Source organism: Chiloscyllium plagiosum, unplaced genomic scaffold (genome assembly GCF_037043375.1).
Source record: "Chiloscyllium plagiosum isolate Xiang-an unplaced genomic scaffold, Cpla_swu_hap1 HiC_scaffold_27, whole genome shotgun sequence".
Taxonomy (NCBI): Eukaryota; Metazoa; Chordata; class Chondrichthyes; order Orectolobiformes; family Hemiscylliidae; genus Chiloscyllium; species Chiloscyllium plagiosum.
Genome location: NW_028270165.1, coordinates 19,144,774 through 19,165,293, shown reverse-complemented (window position 1 = coordinate 19,165,293; position 20,520 = coordinate 19,144,774). Strand labels below are relative to the sequence as shown.

Sequence of the window (20,520 nt, the reverse complement as noted above, 5' to 3'; positions counted from 1 at the left end):
AGAAATTGGGAATTTTTCAGGAGTGCATAGTGTGTCATTTCATCGGCGTTGTAAAGTTTACTGGCAGCATTGGGAGGTGTGGGCTGTGCTCACTAGAAATGATGTGGAAGAGCCGGTGGTGGACTCGCCTGGATGAAGTTAAAAATCACACAACACCAGGTTATAGTCCAACAGGTTTATTTGGAAATGTGAGCTTTTGGAGCACTGCTGCTTCATCGGGTAGCTGTAGAGCAGGATCATAAGACACAGATTTTATACCAAAAGATCACAGTGTCATGCAACTGATAGCAATCTTGGTTTGTTCAATATATCCTGTTAAGTCTTTCACCTTTTAGAATGCGTTGCAGGTTTCAGTTCATTAATATGTAAATCCCAGAACATCTTTTGATTCACATTCTCAAGATGACTTCAGTTTTCTTTTTAAAAAAGTGACAACTCAGCCCAGACAGCCCCGATAAAGGTGTGAGGTTCGAGTCTGTCAATGTCCCAATTTTGAATCAGACTGGTTCTATTTCCAAAGTAGGAATTTATAAAATATTACATGGATTGACTGCCTGCAGACTGTGCACTTTTTGAGCAAAATTGAATGTATCTGCAAACATAATTCTGCCAATACAAATTTGCCCAAAAAGTGATATGTGAGTTTATGCATGAGTGCACATAAGAGTGTGATGGAGTATATGCCTGTGAGTGTGTTGGGAGTGTATGTGTGCGTGTCTGAGAGAGCACGTGTATATGAGTGAGGTATGAATAAAAGCAAGGGCTTGCATTTTGCTAAAGCAAGGACAGTCAGGACTTGTACAGTTAATGGTAGGGCCCTGTGTCATGCTGTAAGAGAGAGACATGGTGGGGTTCAGGTACACAGTTCTTTCAAAGTTGCTTCACTGCGAGACAGGGTGGTTAAGAAGGCATTTGGCATACTTGCCTTCATTGTTCACCACATTGAGTTAAGGAGTTGGGACATCATGTTGAGGTTGTACAGGATGTTGGTGAGGCCACTTTCAGAGTACTGAGTATGGTTCTCGTGTCCCTGTAATAGGAAGAATACTATTAGAGAGGGTTCGGTAAAGATTTATCAGGATGTTGCCAGGACTGGAGGGTTTGAGTTATAATGAGAGGCTGGGACCTTTTTCACTGGAGCACAGGAGGTTGGGGGGGGTGACATTATTGAGATTGATAAAATCATGAGGAGTGGAGGTAAGGTGAATAGCAAAGGCTCTTCCTGAGAGTTGGGGAGCTCAAGACTAGGGGGCATACTTCTTTAAAGTGAGAGGAGAGAGATTTAAAAGGAACCCGAGAGGCAACGTTTTGACAGAGGGCGGTTTACACGTGGAATGAACTTGTTGACGATGTGGTCAATGCAGGTACGTTTACAAAGTCTAAACGACATTTGGATGGGTACATGAATAGAAAGGTTTAGAGGGATTTGGGCCAAACGCAGGCAAGTGAGGCTAGTTTAGTTTGGGAACCCTGGTCGCCATGGATGAGTTGGACCAAAGGGTCTATTTCTGTGCTGTCTACCTCTCTGAACCAGAAGTGATCTTATTGAAACCAGTAGAATTCTGAAAGGGGCTTGACAGGATAGATGCAGATAAAACGCTCCTTTGTGGTGGGAGTCATAGAATCCCAACAATGTGGAAACAGGCCATTCAGCCCATCTATTCCACACTGGCCCTCTGAACAGCATCCCACACATACCCACCCCCTTACTCCATATTTCCCATGGCCAATCCACCCTCAGTTTCACATCCCTGGTCACTATGGGTAATTTAGCACAGCCTATCTACCCTGACCTCTACACCCTAATCTATAAATTACCTTCTCAAAAATGTAATTTAAATGTCAAGTTTTTCTCTAAGAAAAATGTTAGTCTGACAAAATTCGGGCGCAGACAGAATTCACATTTATTGTTAGAAAAGCTCTGCATTTGAATGACATTCTGGAGAAGGTAACAAAAAAGAAGTTCTGGGATTAACATACCAAAGAGCAGAAACCTATTCTAAAAGATGAAGGATTTAATCTAAAATTGTTTGATGTGTCATATTTCCATGACCCTAGACTCCTTTGGATATAAATTATGATCATGATCTCATTCTCCACAATTACCTAATGAAGGAGCGGCGCTCCAAAAGCTAGTGCTTCCAAACAAACCTGCTGGATTATAACCTGGTGTTGTGTGATGTTTAACTTTGTCCGTGGGAAACACATGAGTTGTGGGTCTGGTAAGAGTTCTTATTTTGTGATCTATTCCAAGTGAAATTTCTCCTCTGCACAGGCACGGGTGAACAGTTTGTTTTAGTGCTTTGTGCGAGATCGGGCTAGCAGCTTTTAAATCCTTATGTTAAACAGTTCAAGTAAACTGTCAATCAGCAATTATATTCCGAGAGTAGTACTTCCAGCTCTGGTAATCCTGTTGCATCAACAGAGAGGGAGAGTTTGTCACATCTAAAGAGCAGACAGAAAAGTTATTTCGCTTGTTGAGTCGGTTCCTCACTCAGATGAGACTGGATACTGCTTTTAATGGATCATAAATAAATGCTACAATGGAACACCTTAAATTCAAGGAATTTTGAAAGGGCAAACGAACAGTAACTTTGAACAGAAATGTTCTTCCATTTCCAACCTTGGTGAGCCAAATGAAGCATTTTTACTGATAGCTCCATAATCATGTTCCTGCTGGATTTTTTTCAGGGCAAACAATTTCTGGTGGGAGAAATTCTGCATCCTGGGAAGGCGGGGAAATGAGAAAAAAAAGCTGTTGAAAGCTTTGAACTGTGGGCCCACGAGCTCTCGTGGGAGCAGTGCATTTGCCAAAAACATTTCGGAGGAATTCTGTTTTCCTGTTGGACTGAAAATAGTTTCCCCACTGAACGTTAAACAGGTATTGAGAACATTGCGCATTATAGAGTGTGTTCCTGAGGACTGCCAACGTGAACCACACTTTGCAGGGAGAGGAAATTTCTCTGGATGGAATAGGTTGATGGAAGTCAACAATTGTCAGATTATTTCATGAAAATAACAGCTGGTATGGGGATCCCAGAAGAGGGGCGTCTGTAATGAGCACACAGAAACAAACCCTTCAGTCCAGGCCAACCAGATATCCTAAATTAATCTAGTGACCCATTTGCCAGCATTTGGCCCATATCCCTCTGAATTCTTCCTATTCATGTCCCCATCCAGATGCATTTTTTTCTTCGGAGAATACTTGGGTGAGAGCCAAGATATGCAATATCTCAATGTATAATAATGAAGCAGCTCATTTATTCTGAAATTATTTCAATTAGTTGGTCAATTGCCAAATAATAGCTGCATAACTGTTGTCAATATTGATACCCAGGAAAGCTATTTTGTTTAGTATATTTCCTTTGTAAAGATCTTATCCAAATTATAAAATGAATGTATTTTCATATGAAATAAAATTTGCAGTGTTTTATTAAATGGTTGAAAGTAACTTTGCACTTATATGCTCCATTTGGGTTTAAACATTGTGACTTAGATAAAAGTGATCTTTGCTGGGGGCATCTGAAGCTGTAACAATGTTGGGACACAATAAAGGTTACCTGAACGTTCTGCCGGACTCAGACTCTCATTGAAAGCTTAGAGCTCCAAGTGGTTTTTGTTTTAAAGCTGCTCATTTCTTGCAGCCTCCTGTACTAAGTTTCCAATGTTGTGTATCAGATGGAGCAGTGACTGAGTAGCTGGTTTCGTTAGAAGTTTAAATTTTTCGGGAGTGCAGGCACTGCATCGTTTCATCGGCAGTTTACTGGCAGCACTGGGAAGTATGGGTTGTGTTCATTAGGAAGGAGGTGGAAATACTGCTGTTAGACTAGGTGGGACAAGGTTTAAAAATCACAACACCGGGTTATAGTCCAACAGGTTTCTTTGGAAGCACTAGCTTTCGGAGTGCTGCTCCTTCATCGGGTAGCTGTGGAGCAGGATCATAAGACACAGAGTTAAGAGCAAAAGATCTGTGTCATGCAACTGATATGATATATTGACAAATATAGATTGCTATTAAGTCTTTCATCTTTTAGAATGGGTTGCAGGTTTTATTTCATTAATGTGTAGATCGCAGAACTATTATTAAGTCGTATTCTCAAGATCACTTAAGGTTTTTTTTAAAAACAGGTGACAGCTCAGCCCAGACAATGCATGAACGGTGAGTCAGTATCCCAATCTTAAATCAGACTGGTTCTATTTCGAAACTAGGAATTTATAAAATATTATATGGACTGACTACCTGCATGTTGTGCGCTTTTTGTGCAAAATTGAATATATCTGTAAATATTATTCTGCAAATGCACCCCATCGTTATATGTGTGTGCGCGCGTGTGTGTGTGCACATGCTTTGTAAATGGAGTGTGATGGAGGAGAAGCCTGTGAGAGGGTGTGTGTACATCTGAGAGAGAGCGTACGTATGAGAGAGATATAGATAAAAGTGAGGGGTTGCATTTTCCTAAAATAAGGGCAGGACTTGTACAGAGGGATATGGGGGGGGGGGGGGGGAAAGAGAGGGAGGGGTTCAGGTACATACTTCATTGAAAGTTGCATCACTGGTTGGAAGGGTGCTTCACAAGGCATTCAGCCCACTTACCTTATTTGTTCACACCATTGAATAAAGGAGTTGGGACATCATTTAGAAGTTATACAGGATGTTGGTGAAGCCACTTGGAGAGTACTGAGAACGCTTCTGGTGGCCCTGTAATAGGAAGAATACTATTACAGAGGGTTCAGTAAAGATTTACCAGGATGTTGCCAGGACTGGAGGGTTTGAGTTATAAGGAGAGGCTGAGACTCTCTTCACTGGAGCACAGGAGGTTGAGGGGTGACCTCATTGAGATTGATATAATCATGAGGGTTCTAGGTAACATGAGCATCAAAAATAGCGAGGACCCTGCACGGTTATGTCAAGTGACTGGGGGGGGGGGGGGGGGGGTTGAAATTGTGGCATTTGGACACTTTAAATCCATCAGGAACAGCATCTCCATAGAGCATACTGTGCATATCAGGTGAGGTGCCAGAAGACTGGAGGTTGGCTAATGTGGTGCCACTGTTTAAGAAGGGTGGTAAGGACAAGCCAGGGAACTTTAGACCAGTGAGCCTGACATCAGTGGTGGGCACATTGTTGGAGGGAATCCTGAGGGACAGGATGTACATGTATTTGAAAAGGCAAGGACTGATTAGGGATAGTCAACATGGCTTTTTGTGTGGGAAATCATGTCTCACAAACTTGATTGAGTTTTTTGAGGAAGTAACAAAGAGGATTGAGGAAGGCAGAGCAGTAATGTGATCTATATGGACTTCAGTAAGGCGTTTGACAAGGTTCCCCATGGGAAACTGATTAGCAAGGTGAGATCTCAAGGAATACAGAGAGAACTAGCCATTTGGATACAGAACTGGCTCAAAGGTAGAAGACAGAGGGTGGTGGTGGAGGGTTGTTTTTCAGACTGGAGGTCTGCGACCAATGGAGTGCCACAAGGATCGGTGCTCGGTCCTCTATTTTTGTCATTTACATAAATGACTTGGATGCGAGCATAAGAGGTACAGTTAGAGGGAGAGGCTGAACAGGCTGGGGCTGTTTTCCCTGGAGTGTCAGAGGCTGAGGGCTGACCTTATAAAGATTTACAAAATTATGAGAGGCATGGACAAGATAAATAGACAAAGTTTTTTCCCTTGGGTTGGGGAGTCCAGAACTAGAGGGCATAGGTTTAGGGTGAGAGGGGAAAGATATAAAAGAGACCTATGGGGCAATTTTTTCACACAGAGGGTGGTACGTGTATGCAATGAGCTGCCAGAGGAAGTGGTGGAGGCTGGTACGAATGCAACAATTAAGAGGCATTTGAATGGGTATATGAATAGGAAAGGTTTGGAGGGATGTGGGCCAGGTGTTGAGGGGCGGGACTAGATTGGGTTGGGATATCTGGTCGGCATGGACGGGTTGGACCGAAGGGTCTGTTTCCATGCTGTACACTTCTGACTCTATGCTGGTTCAGCAAAAGCCGCGCATGCTCTGTCTACAGAAACAGTGCAAACCCTTCTTCAAATGGACCAATGAGAAGCCAGACAAGGAGCCTGGTCCTCCTGCCAATCAGAACTCCCCAATTGTCTGAATGCGGAAGATGGATCATCAGGTTCTGAAGCTGCTGCTTCTCTCCAAATGAAGATCGAGCTTCACCTCAGACTGCAACTTCCTTCCTCTATCCGCCATCTGTGAGTACGGCACTGTCTTTACCATTTCATTTTTTCATTCTGGGGTTAAATTGTTGACTTGCAGCAACTGAAAAGAAAGCGAGTGAATCCAGGGAGGGGACAGAGTCGGGAAACGTTGGTCCAGGTCTGTGTCTCAATTGGCAAACGCACAGCAAATGCAGTCCCACAGTGTGAAGTTATAACCTTGGTTATGAAAAAATAACTGCCAAAAGGAGGTACGTTGTTCAAATGGTGACATATTGGGATGGGGAGAAAGTGAGGACTGCAGATGCTGGAGATGAGAGTCGAAAAGTGTGGCACTGGAAAAGCACAGGAGGTCAGACAGCATCCGAGGAGCAGGAGAATCGACGTTTCAGGCACGAGCCCTTCCTCAGAAATGATGTGTGGACGTAAAAAGTGGCCTCAGCATCCTTCCACACCAGTCACTGCCAGTTGTCAGACGGATGCAGCAAGCAATCAGCAAGGCAAGAGGTATATTAGCAAGAGGAATTGATTTCAGAAGTAGGGATGTCTTCCTGCAGTTAGGGGGACATTGAATATATTCAAGGCTGAGTTCATCTGATTTTGGAACAACCATGAAGTGGATGTTTATGGGGGAAGGCAAGTAAAATGGTTTTAAGACCAGTACAGAACAGTTAGAGTCATACAGCACAGAACAGACCCTTTAACCCAACTAGTCCATGCTGACTATATTCACAAACTAAACTAGTCCCACCTGCCTGGGTTTGGCCCATATTCCTCTGAACCTTTCCTATTCATGTACTTATCCAAATGTCTTTTAAATGTTGTTACTCAACCTGCATCCACCATTTCCTCTGGACATTCATTCCACACAAACCACTGTTTAAAAAAAAGGTGCTCCTTATGTGTTTTTTAAAATCTTTCTCCTCTCACCTTAATTTGCAGCCTAATCTTGAAACGACACATGCCAATCACCTTATCTACGCCCCTCATGGTTTTGTAAACCTCGATAAAGAGAGCAATGAACCTTACAGCACAGGAACAGGCCCTTCAGCCCTCCAAGGCTATGCTGATCGAGATACTCTATCTAAACCTGCCGCATATTTTCTAAGGATCTGTATCCCTCTGCTCCCTGCCGATTCATGTCTCTGTCTAGATACATCTTAAATGACGCTATCGATCCCACCCCTACTGCCTCCACTGGCGATGCATTCGAGGCGCCCGCCACCCTGTGTAAAGAACTTTTCATGTATATCTCCCTCAAACCTTTCCCCCCTCACTTTGAACTCGTGACCCTGAGTAATTAAGTCTTCCCCTCTGGGAAAATAATTCTTACTATCCATCCCTGTTTACACCCCTCATGATTTTTAGGCCTCAATCAGGACCCCCCCCCCCCCCCCGCAACCTCCTTATTTCCAATGAAAATAATCCTAATCTACTCAATCTCTCCTTATAGCTCGCGCTCTCCATAACAGGCAACATCCTGGTGAACCTCCTCTGCACTCTCTCCAAAAGTATCCACATCCTTTTGGAAATCTGGCGATTGGAATTGTACGCAGTATTCCAAATGCGCCAAACCAAAATCTTATATAACTTTAACATGACCTGCCAGCCCTTTTACTCAATCCGTCCGATGATGGAACACGTGTTGTATACTGCCTTGACCACTCTACTGACATGCGTTGCCACCTTCAGAGAACAATAGACCTGAACACACAGATCTCTCTGTACATCAATTTCCTCTAGGACCTTTCCATTTACTGTATAGCTCACTCTTGAATTGCATCTTCCAAAATGCATCACCTTGCATTTGTCTGGATTGAACTCCATCTGCCATTTCTCTTCCCAACACTCCAATCTACATTCTGCGGTATCGTCTGACAGTCCCCTTCACTATCTGATATTCCATCAATCTGAATGTCATCTGCAAACTTGCTAATGAGGTACCCAATACCTTCACCTTTCAACCTCCTGTGCTCCAGTGAAAAAAGTCCCAGCCTACCCACCAATAGGTGTGAATTCTGTCTGGGTCCCAATGTCGAGTCAGCCTGACATTTTTGATAGAAAAGCTCTGCATTTAAATTACGTTCTTGAGAAAGTTACTGAAAACAGGTTCTGGGATTAACATACCAAAGAACAGAACCCCATTCTAAAAGATGAAAGATTTAATCTAAATTGTTTAATGTATCACATCGCCATGAACTGGACTCTATTGGCTATAAATAGTCTAATCATGATCTTATTCCCCACAACCACCTGAAGCAGCAGCAGCAGCACTTCAGAGTGCCAGAGATCCGGGTTCAATTCCCACCTCGGGCAACTGTCAGTGTGGAGTTTGCACATTTTCCCAGTGTCTGCGTGGGTTTCCTCCCACAGTCCAAAGATGTGCAGGTTAGGTGAAGTGGCCATGCTAATTTGCCTGTAGTGTTAGGTGAAGGGGTAAATGTTGGGGAATGGGTCTGGGTGGGTTGCTCTTCGAAGGGTCGGTTTGGGCTGAAGGGCCTGTTTCCACACTAAGTAATAAAATCTAAAATAAATCTAATCGCTCTGAAAGTTAGGGCTTCCAAACAAACCACGTTATGGCAGCGGCGGGAGGTGTGTATTATATTCACTAAAAACAGTTAAGCAGTTAGATAACACGTTCGAGTGGGAAGTGTGCATAACATGATCTCACAACTTCTATACTCAATGCTATGAGCAATGAAGGAAAGCAAACCAAACGCCGCCTTCACTACTCTGTCCACCTGAGACTCCAGCACTCCAAGGTTTCTTTATTCTGCAACACTCCCCTAAACTGTGTCAGTCCTGCCTGGATCGCTTGACCAAAATGCAAATCTCTAATTTCTCTAAATTAAACTCCAAATGACACTCCTCGGTTCATCAGCCGATCCCATAAATTCCAATTTATAGTGAACTCTTTCCTCTCTTATTCCCTGGAAGCTAAAAATCTCCATCCCACACTCACTCCCTCCATTTTCACTTTGCTTCTAGCAGAAGAATGTAACTGAGAAACTTATCAGCCACGATTGAATGGAATGAGCAGACCTGGTGGCCTAATTTCTGCTCCTATGTCTTGTGGTCTCTTGCTATCCTGGACACCGAGAGAATTGGGACCAGCATTGAACCGATCATGACTGGTTATGGACCTACCTGCATCTAGGTGGATGGGCTGGAACTTTTTCACTGGCGCATAGGAGGTGGAGATGTGACCTTATCAAGGTTTATAAAATCATGAGGGGAGAGATGAGGTGAACGACGGGTGTCCTACCCCTAGGGTTGGGGTTTCAAGATTAGGGAGCAAATTTTGATGGTGACAGGAGAAAGATTTTAAAAAGACTTGAAGGGCACAATTTTTTTATACAAAGTGGTGCACATGCGGACTAAATGTCTAGGGGAAGTGATGGATGCAGGTACAGTAACGACGTTTAAAAGACATTTGGATAAGTTCAGGAATATGAAAGGTTTGGAGGGATATGGGCCAAAACACTGGCAGGTGGGACTGGTTTAGTTTGAGAACATAGTCAGCATGGACTAGTTGGACTGAAGGGTCTGTTTCTGTGCTGCATGGCTCTGTAACTCGGTCCTATACTAGTCTTAAAACCATTTTCTTGCCTTCCCCATAAACATTCACATAAAAATCAGATGAACTCAGCCTTGAATATATTCAATGACCCCCTAACTGAAGGAAGAAATCCCCACTTCTGAACTTAATTCCTCTTACTAATACACCACTTGCCTTGCTCATTGCCTGCTGCACCTGTCTGACAACTGGCACGGAAGGACACTGATGCCCCTCTGAACATCCATGCATCATTCCTGATGAAGGGCTCGTGCCCAAAACTTCGACTGTCCTACTGGTCGGATGCTGCTTGACCTGCTGTGCTTTGCCAATTGTGGTCTTCTCTACATCGGGGAAAGCGAGCGTAAACTTGGGGAACTGAGCATCCCAGCTGGGTCCGCGGAGGCTGAGCGGACTTCCCATTTTAATGCCCCTTCCCACTCCCCTTCTGACATGACTATCTTTGGCTTCCTCCATTACCACAACAAACCAAACCACAAATTGGAGGAACAAAACCTCATCTTCTGTCTGAGTAGTCAACAGCCCGGAGGACTCAACACAGTTCTCCAGACCCACAGCAGTGTGGTTGAGGGCAAACAGCACAAGGATTAAACACACAGTGAGGGGCAAACAGCACAAGGATTAAACACCCAGTGAGGGGTAAACAGCACAAGGATTAAACACACAGTGAGGGGTAAACAGCACAAGGATTAAACAAACAGTGAGGGGCAAACAGCACAAGGATTAAACACACAGTGAGGGGGAAACAGCACAAGCGCCAGTAAAAGCAGATGGAAAGTGAGTGTAAAATGTCACTATGACAGGACAGGCCCCACATTCCTTCCCCTCCGTCCCCCACAACCTGCCTCACCTTTCACCTCCCGGGCCCAGTACCTTCCAGGTGGCCCCATAGTTGACACAGGGGCCGCCCCACGACCAGTAGAACTCCACCACCCAGGCGGCCGACGAGTTCCCAAGCAGGCCCTTAACCCCATCCGCCTCCAGAATGCTCACCGGCTCCTACCTGCTGTACAGCCGGCCGGTGTGGCCGTGACACAGCAGCTGCGCCAGGAAGGCGGCGGTGCCCAGTGACGGGTGTCTGCCCCGGGCCGCACGGCGCCATTTTCCTAACGGCCGCCCTCCCGCCGCTTCCCCGCTCGAGCGACTTCTCCTCCCAACCGCCTTCGCCCCCGCGTGACGTCTGCACGGGGGGGGGGATGGGCGGGGCCGGGGGAGCCTCACCGTCACCAAGCAACAGCCACCTCGCGCTACAACTGCTCATTCACAAAAACAAACTCTCCTGTCTCGCTCTGCAGCTGCAGGGGGGACACTGCCACGTTTCCAGGAGCCCTGTCTACATTGGGAAAGCTCACGGCTCAATTTAAACAGATATTCCGACATCTAACGGAACGGCGTCATATCTAAAGGGGGCAATCTGCATTTTAAAGGGACATGGACATTTTAACGGGCGACTTTTGCAAATAAAGAGGTTTAAATGGACAAGATTACATTTCAAAGGGATGTGGCACATTCAAAGGGATATCTTCATATGTAAAGTCACGCAGTTATATCTAAATGAATCTACATTTCGAAGAGACGTTGCCCTATTTATAAGTAGAGACAATAGGTGTGAATTCTGTCTGTGTCCCAATGTTGAGTCAGACTGACATTTTTCTTAGAAAAGCTCTGCATTTAAATTACATTCTTGAGAAGGTAATTTATAGATTCGGGTGTAGGTTAGGGAGAATTGGCTGTGTGAAGTTACCCATAGTGACCAGAGATGTACAGGTTAGGGTGGCTTGGCCATGGAAATATGGAGTAAGGGGTTGGATATGGCTGGGATACTGTTCAGAGGGCCAGAGAGGAATAGATGGGCTGAATGGTCTGCTTCCACATTGTTGGGATTGTATGACCCTCCCCATAAAGTGTCCATTTTATCTACATCTATCCTGTCAAGCCCCTTTCAGAATTCTACTGGTTTCAGTAAAGATATGCAGCACAGAAACAGACCCTTCGGTCCAATTGGTCCATGCCGACCAGGATTCCAAACTAAACCAGTCCCACTTGCCTGCATTTGGCCCATATCCCTCTAAACCTTTCCATTCATGTACCCATCCAAATGCTGTTTAAACGTTGTAAATGTACCAGCAACTACCACATCATCAGTAAGTTCATTCCACATACAAAGCCACCCTCTTTCAAAATGTTGCCCCTCCGCTTCCTTTTAAATCTCTCTCCTCACCTTAAGTAATATGCCCCCAAGTTTTGAGCTCCCCGATGCTAAGCAAGAGCCCTTTGCTATTCAGCTTACCTCCACTCCTCATTTTATCAATCTCAATGATGTCACCCCCTCACCTCCTCTCCTCCAGTGAATAAAGTCCCAGCCTCTCCTTATAACTCAAACCCTCCAGTCCTGGCAACTTCCTGGTAAATCTTTACCGAACCCTCTGTGATAAGAATACTTCTGATTACAGGGCCATCAGAACTGTACACAGTACTCTGAAAGTGGCCTCACCAACATCCTATACAACCTCAACATGATGTCCTAACCCCTGTACTCAATGGTGTGAACAATGAATGCTATGCTGCTAAATGCCTTCTTAACTGCCCTGTCAATCAGTGATGCAACTTCTAACGAACTATGTACCTGAACACCACTCCCCCATGTCTGTCTGTTCTATAATATGACCCATCACACTCACTTTACCAAGCATGTACACACTCTCACGCACAAACTCACATGCACCCACACACAATTCTATGGGGTGAATTTGTATTGGCAGAATTATATTTGCAGATGTATTCAATTTTGGTCAAAAAGCACACAATTTCCAGGCAGTCAATCCATGTAATATTTTATGAATTTGGAAATAGAACCAGTCTGACTCAAGATTGGAATACTGTCAGACTCAATTCTCAGGAAGAAAGTGAGGACTGAAGATGCTGGAGATCAGAGCTGAAAAGGTGTTGCTGGAAAAGCGCAGCAGGTCAAGCAGCATCCAAGTAGCAGTAGAATCGACGTTTCGGGCATGAGCCCTTCTTCAGCCCTTTCCTGAAGAAGGGCTCATGCCCGAAACGTCGATTCTCCTGCTCCTTGGATGCTGCCTGACCTGCTGTGCTTTTCCAGCAACACATTTTCAGACTCAATTCTCACATCTTTAAATGCATTGTCTGAGCTGAGATGTCATCTTATTTATAAAACCTAAAGTCATCTCAAGAATGTGACTTAAAAGATGTACTGGCAGTTACACATTCATGAACCAAAACCTGCACCCATTCGAAGAGATGAAAGACTTGACAGCAATCTAGGCTTGTTCAATATATTCCATCAGTTGCATGATACTGATCTTTTGATATACATTCTGTGTCTTACAATGCGGCTCCACAGCTACCCGATGAAGGAGCAGCACTCAGAAAGCTAGTGCTTCCAAATAAACCTGTTGGACAACAACCTGGTATTGGGTGATTTCTTTTTATCAACCCAGACTAATACCGACACCTCCACATCATTTCTAGTGAACACAGCCCACACCTCCTGGTGCTGTCAGTAAACTTTACAATGCTGATGAAACAACGCAGTACCTGAAAGATTTACAATTTCTCACGATACTCGCTTCTCATTCACTGCTCCATCTGATACATGACATTGGAAACTCAGTGCAGGAGGCTGAAACGAAGGAGCAGCTTTAAACTAAAAACGTCTTCCAGCTCAAAGCTTTCAATGAGAGTCTGAGCCCGGCGGTAAGTTCAGGTAACCTTTATTGTGACTCAACTTAGTTACATCTTCAGATTCCCCCCTGCAAAAAGGCATAGACAAAGTAGCTGCTTTTTAAACAGCTCAAGATCAAAGCCCACACATACCCCACTGTCTTTACTATTGGGCAGCACCAGGTTGTAATTGGATCCTTGTTACAGCCGTAATCCGGAGGAAGTATTGCCTCACTCAGCAATTTCAACCCATACCCTGTATCCTGGTAAGTTTCTCCCTGCTCATTTGCCAGTGGGGAGAGGGCAGTGTAGAGTCAACCAGACTGCTGTGGGTCTGGAGTCATGTGTAGGCCAGACCGAGTGAAGGATGCAGATGGAATGACTGAATGAATACTCTCCCACAATGGCGGTTCCCTTTCCTAACAAGGGAGAGAGTGAATCAGATGGGGGCTTTCTCCCCCGCACCACCCACTCCCTCTGCCATCTGTCGTGGTGGGATTCAAACCCGGTAGTCCCCGGAACCGGATTGATAGTCCAATCGATAATGGCACTCGGCCGTCACTCCTTCAATCCCCCTGCGATGGCACGTGAACTCGCTGGTGCTTCCGCAGGTGGGAGGAGCGGGCGAAGCGCTTCCCGCACTGAGAGCAGGTGAACGGCCTCTCCCCGGTGTGGATCCGCTGGTGCCTCAGCAGGGTGAAAGATGTGCTGAAGGCCTTCCCACACTCGGGGCAGCTGAAGGGCCTCTCCCCCGTGTGGACCCGCTGGTGGGCCAACAGGGTGAAAGATGTGCTGAAGGCCTTCCCGCACTTGGGGCAGCTGAAGGGCCTCTCCCCCGTGTGGACCCGCTCGTGGCTCCGCAGGTGGGAGGAGCAGATGAAGCCCTTCCCGCACTGAGAGCAGGTGAATGGCCTCTCCCTCGTGTGGATGCGCTGGTGGATCAGCAGGGTGGAGGAAGTGCTGAAGGCCTTCCCGCACTCAGGGCAGGTGAACGGCCTCTCCCCCGTGTGGACCCGCCGGTGGGCCAACAGGGCAGAGAAAAACATGAAGGCCTTCCCACAATCTGGGCAGCTGAAGGGCCTTTCCCCTGTGTGGTCCCGCTGGTGGGAGTAATGTCTGAAGGCCTTCCCGCAGTCGGTGCAGGGGAATGGCCTCTCCCCGGTGTGACTGCGCCGATGAATCTCCAGGGCAGACGGGAAACGGAAGCCTTTCCCACAGTCGCCACACTTCCACGGTTTCTCCACGGGGCAGGATTCCTCAGGTTTCTCCATGGATGAAGCTTCAGCCACACACAATCGAACTTCCAGCCCCTTCCTGTCGTGAATTCCTCTTTCCAGGTCGTATAGCTGCTACACGCTCCACGCACAGTGCGCTGCAACAGTGGGGTCTCTCGTCCAGTCCCAGTGATGCTGAAAACATACTCACTCAGTCAGGAACCAAAAAGCTTTGATCCCTCTCAGAGAAATCAGTCGAAAATCGTTGCGGTCCTGGTGGACTGAGTGACTGTCAGACATTGACAGCGAAGTGAGGATCGCAAATGCTGGAGAGTCAGTCGAAAAATGTGGCACTGGAAAAGCACAGGGATGTCAGACAGCATCCGAGGAGCAGGAGGGTCAATGTTTTGGGCATAAGCCCTTCATCTGTTGATTGAGAAACTTCCGCCATCAGATCTTCAAATACGCTGTAAAAAGAGATTACAAAAGCCATCACTGTCAGTGCAGGGTAGAAATTCTGAACAAGCATTTCTACTTTCTGTGGAATATTCTTTTCTTTTATTATTCCACAAAATGGAAAGCACCATCCCACTCTCTCTCCCCCTCTAACTAATTCCCCTGCAGGCGCTGATTCAGGATCTTACAGGGGCAGAAAAAGCAAAAACATCAAGACTGACATCACTCTGAATTTTGATACCACCACCTGAAAGTTAATATCTTTCACAACATTGGGATCCTGCTGAGAGTGAGCAGGTCTGATTTTGGGAAGCAAATACAATGTGTGTCAATTCAGGGTGAACCTGCCACGCAGCTTCTTGAGGAACAACCAGACACAAAATGGTTAACATCCCTGGGAAGGGGAAGCAAAATGAGACATCAACGTCTTAACACCGACACCAGAGAGAAATTGAATATACTGACACGGCAAACATTAGTGGAAAGCCAGAGTCATAGAGGTATACAGTACAGAAACAGACCCTTCGGTCCAACTCGTCTGTACCGACCAGATATCGTAAATCAATCTGGAACCGTTTGCTCACACGTGGCCCATAGCTGGGGTCATCCCTACCCCCCCTGTCCTGAGACCTTGATGCCTCCAAGCTGACCTTCAAAGGTTCAGTTTTTCCCTCCATTCTTTCTCAGTTGTCTTTTGTAAGTTTTGAAAACTTTCCCAATCCTCCGAGTATAGGATTTGGGCAGTTGTGTTGTCGCAGTACAGGACATTGGTTAGGCCACATTTGGAACATTGCGCACAATTCTGGTTTCCTTCCTATCAGTAAGATGTTGTGAAACTTGAAAGGGCTCAGAAACATTTACAAGGATATTGCCAGGGTTGGAGGATTTGAGCTAAAGGGAGGCTAGGGCTGTTTTCCCTGGAGCGTTGGAGGCTAAGGGGTGACCTTATAGAGGTTTATAAAATCATGAAGGGCATGGATAGGATAAATAGGCAAAATCTTTTCCCTGCGGTGGGGGGAAGGGGAGGTCCAGAACAAGAGGGCATAGGTTTAAGGTGAGGGGGGAAAGAAACAAAAGAGATCTGAGGGGCAACCTTTTCACAGAGGGTAGTAAATGTATAGAATGAGCTGCAGGAGAAAGTGGTGGAGACTGGTACAATTGCAACATTTAAAAGGCATCTGGATGGGTATATATGAATGGGAAGAGTTTGGAGGGATATGGGCTAGGTGCTGGCAGATGGGACTAGATTGCGATGGGATATCTGGTCGGCATGGACAAGTTGGACCGAAGGGTCTGTTTCCATGCTGTATATCTCTATGACTAGTTGGACTTAAGGGTCTGTTTCTGTGCTGTATGACTCTGGAGCTGTTCTGTACTGGTCTTAAAATCATGTTCTTGCCTTCCCCCACAAACATTCATTTCTTTGTTGTTCAAAAATCAGATGAACTCAGCCTTGAATATATTCAATGACACCCTAACTGCAGGAAGGCATCCCCACTTCTGAACTCAATTCCTCTTGCTCATATACCACTTGCCTTGCTGATTGCTTGCTGCACCTGTCTGACAACTGGCAGTGACTGGTGTAGGAGGACGCTGGGGCTCCTTTGTCCATCCACACATCACTCCTGATGAAGGGCTCGTGCCCAAAAAGCCAACTGTCCTGCTCCTCAGATGCTGCCTAACCTACCGTGCTCTTCCAGTACCACACTTTTTGACCCTGATCTCCAGCATCTGCAGTTCTCACTTTCTCCACATCCAATTACATCTCCATTTAAACAATGCACTTCCTTTCTACTTTTTTTTTCCCCACAGCAAAGGCTATAACTTCATATTGTGGTACTGCATTTGCCATGTGTTTGCCAGTTGTGGTCTTCTCTATATCGGGGAGAGCGAGCGCAAACTTGGGGAATGGTTCACTGAGCATCATATCTGGGTCCACAGAGCTGACCAGCGTTCCCAGTCACCACCCATTTCAATTCCCCTTCCCACCCCCTTTCTGACATTACCATCTTTGGCCTCCTCTATTGCCACAACGAATCAAACAGCAAACTGGAGGGACAACTCTCATCTTAATAGAGAAGGAAGTAAGCAATAAATAATAGACCCCGACAAGAGTGCTGAGGAAAAAAGGGACCTTACTGTCCAAGTTCAGAGATCCCCAAAGGTATCAGTACAAGTAAAACGGGGAATGAGGAAGGCAGCTGGATGGGTATGTGAATAGGTGGGGTTTAAAGGGATATGGGCCAAGTGCTGATAAATAAGATAGATTAATTTCAGATATCTAGTCAGCATGGATGAGATGGACTGTTTCTGTGCTGTACAGCTCTATGGCCATCCACTTCATTTTGAAATGTTTGCACTACCACTTGGAACATCCTGTTAGGGTTTAGAGATTGCCAGGTCCTGACATCTCCTTCCTCATGTCTCCTATGTATTTTAAATCAAAAATACCATTTGTATGTTCCTGGGTTAGTACTTTAAATACACAGACACATACAATATAATCAGAGTTTCTACTCGGTAGAGACAGTGATGATTTATTTCAACTTGCTAACAGGTATCAGAAGGGGAGGATCTGCAGACAGAAATCTTGGAAGAAATTCCATAACAAGATCTGACAGGGTCACTCAATATCATTGGGGGGTTGAATCTGGAAAGAGAAATCCATTCGACCTGCTTCAAAGAGGAACTACCAGTGAACTGAGCTTTAACTGGTTACACAGAATAAGTGTGTGTGTCCCAGTGAACTGACAATGGGAAGGAGCTTTAACCAGTTACACAGACAGAGGGGCTGGGGCATTTATTTTACCCCTGGAGCATCAGAGCCTGAGGGGTGACCGTAGAGAGGTTTATAAAATCATGAGGGGCATAGATAGGGCAAATAGCCTAGGTCTTTTCCGCCCAGGGTGGGGGAGTCGAAAACTAGAAGGCATAGGTTTAAGGTGAGAAGGGAAAGATTTGAAAGGGACCTAAGGGACAACTTTTCATGCAGAGGGTTGTGCATGTATGGAATGAACTGCCAGAGGAAGTGGTGGAGGTGGGTACAATTGCAATGTTTAAGAGGCATTTGGTTGGGTATATGAATAGGAAGGGTTTGGAGGGATATGGCCTGGGTGCTGCCAGGGGGAATTAGATTGGATTGGAATATCTGGTCGGCATGGATGAGTTGGACCGAAGGGTCTGTTTCTGTGCTGGTTATGCTAATCCCTGTGGCCTTATTCCAGATGCGATCCATATCTGCAGGCAAGATACGACTGACTCCAACTGAGAGTCTCTCTGGTCACCGCCTCCGTACCCCTTGGAACGATTCGGCTCCCTTCTCAGTCCACTTCCACCACATGACCGAAGCAATGATTGGTTGTGTTCTTGCTCTAACTAATGTTATGCGTGCCTTTCACTCCCAGGAGCGTGCGGCCTACAGCGATGTTCCCTCCCTTTCAGCCTTGTCACGGGTAGAGCCTGGTTTGTTGGTGCTCATCAAGAACTGGACTGGCAAAGGTCTCCAACCTCGTTGCGATGGCCCTTTCCAGGTTTTACCTCCCACCCCTACGGCGGTCACAGTCGCTGGGCGCTCAGCTTGGGTCCAACTGCACCATTGTAAATTGATTGACCACACCAATCAAAAGTGGGGAAGAGGAGGAGAGAATCCTGGAATCTCAACAAAAGGAGTGCACCCTGTCCAGTTGGGTTTTTGAATTTTGCTGTTGTTCTAATGTTAATCTTATTACAGATACTTGAACTAAGAGGAGGGACATGTGGGGGAATCGCTTATCTCCTCACCTTTCTGATCACATACAACATCCTGATGGGGAACGCCACTAAGTATGGATGCAACCAGGAATGATCAGAGATTATCCACCGCCCATGCTGAGGAGATGTCGTCCAGTGCACCGGACCAGACGCCTTTGACGTGTGGAACGTGATGAAGATTGATTATTGCAATGGACTCTTACATCAGAAAGACCAGATGGTCCATCTGGACAGTAGAAATCAGTGGGAGTTACCATGTCGTTACCATTTTTTTTTATTTTACCTGCAGACGCAAGCCTAGTGAGGATAAAAATGATCAACTCAGGAACACCATCCCTTTTTGCAGGTCGGGCCAACTTGAGAAAAGGGAAGCCTGATAGGAGAAACTCCTCAATCCACAAACAACTTATTTATACAGGTGCACAGAACGCTATTCACCCCAGAGGCAGTAGTATGTTACTCCTCTCTATCAGGAGGTGACTTACTTGACCCATCCCCAGTCCCCGATTCCATTCTATTCGTCAGAATTCCTACTGCCAACCCTGTGAAGAGAAATATCACTTTCCAATAGCTCCGGTCTGTGTATACAAACAGCCGGTGTAACACCGGCTGGCGTACAGTAGGCCTTATGCTGCACATGGACCTGGAAAGGAACCCTTCCCTTGCGCATTGAAAGGCCTTTTCTCTTTTCAGAATCTGATACTGTCACCAAGACCATGTACAATAGAGCTAAGGGAGAGCCCAATGGGAACAGCATTCTGAGGACCATTGTCTCCCATACAGTGCGAGTGCTCGAGTCATTTGGCCCATTTTTTTTTAAAACAGAGCTCAAGCAACCCCTCTTGCAAAACGTCAACCCTTTCCTCCTGTCGACCTGACCAGACCCCCTGCTGTAACATTTCAGTAACCTATTTTGACAAACTCTCCGTAATATACACCAAACCAGACTATTATTTCTTCAGCTAAGGTAAAGCTACCAATTTCCTTGTCCTGGATTGCAAAGATGTCCCTCAGAAGGTCACTGTCGGAGCCCTTGTTCCCACAACAGTACCTTGTCCTGGCCAGTGGACAAGTTGATGAAACCTACATCTGAGGAGGATGCAGAGGTCAGTCTCAGCCAACCTTGCTCCAACTGTAAGGATTCCAAAGAGTATGATCTCCAGGACAAACCAAGAGAGAGGCTTTACAGGTCTGAGTTCTCAAAGGATTCCCTGGGCCACCTCAAATCTCCACTTTAACATGGGAGGTAGGACAAAATGGCTTCTGCTTGGCTAACTCGGTGGGACTGAGTCAGGCAGATACTCACGACTCAGAACAAACAAGATACCACAGACTGATGTAAATCCAGTGAAAAAAACTGCAAATGTGAACCTAATCATCAATCGCAGAAGTAACGGTTTAATCCTAACCGCCAGACAGGACAAATACGATTCCAAGAACAGGTTGTCTACAAGAAATTATGATAGATTAGATTATATTCCCTACAGTTTGGAAACAGGCCCTTCGGCCCAACCAGTCCACACTGACCCTCCAAAGAGTAACCCACCCAGAACCATTTTCCCTCTGATTATTGCACCTAACACCATGGGCAATTTAGCATGGCCAATCCACCTGACCTGCACATTTTTGGACTCTGGGAGGAAACCGGAGCACCCGGAGGAA

General features: G+C 45.9%; 1 protein-coding gene and 1 long non-coding RNA gene across 2 annotated transcripts in view; one reads left to right on the top strand and one right to left on the bottom strand.

The window, feature by feature from the left end:
- The window catches only part of LOC148143339 (uncharacterized), a 163,159-nt gene that overhangs the window by 15,687 nt on the left and 126,952 nt on the right, over positions 1–20,520 (top strand). The gene's annotated exons all lie outside the window — the stretch shown is intronic.
- LOC148143342 (uncharacterized) lies at positions 55–10,843 on the bottom strand. The gene is made up of 3 exons (XR_015751745.1): positions 10,602–10,843; positions 4,595–4,699; positions 55–1,030 (listed from the first exon to the last, which is right to left on the bottom strand). It is a non-coding gene; the product is annotated as an uncharacterized LOC148143342 (long non-coding RNA).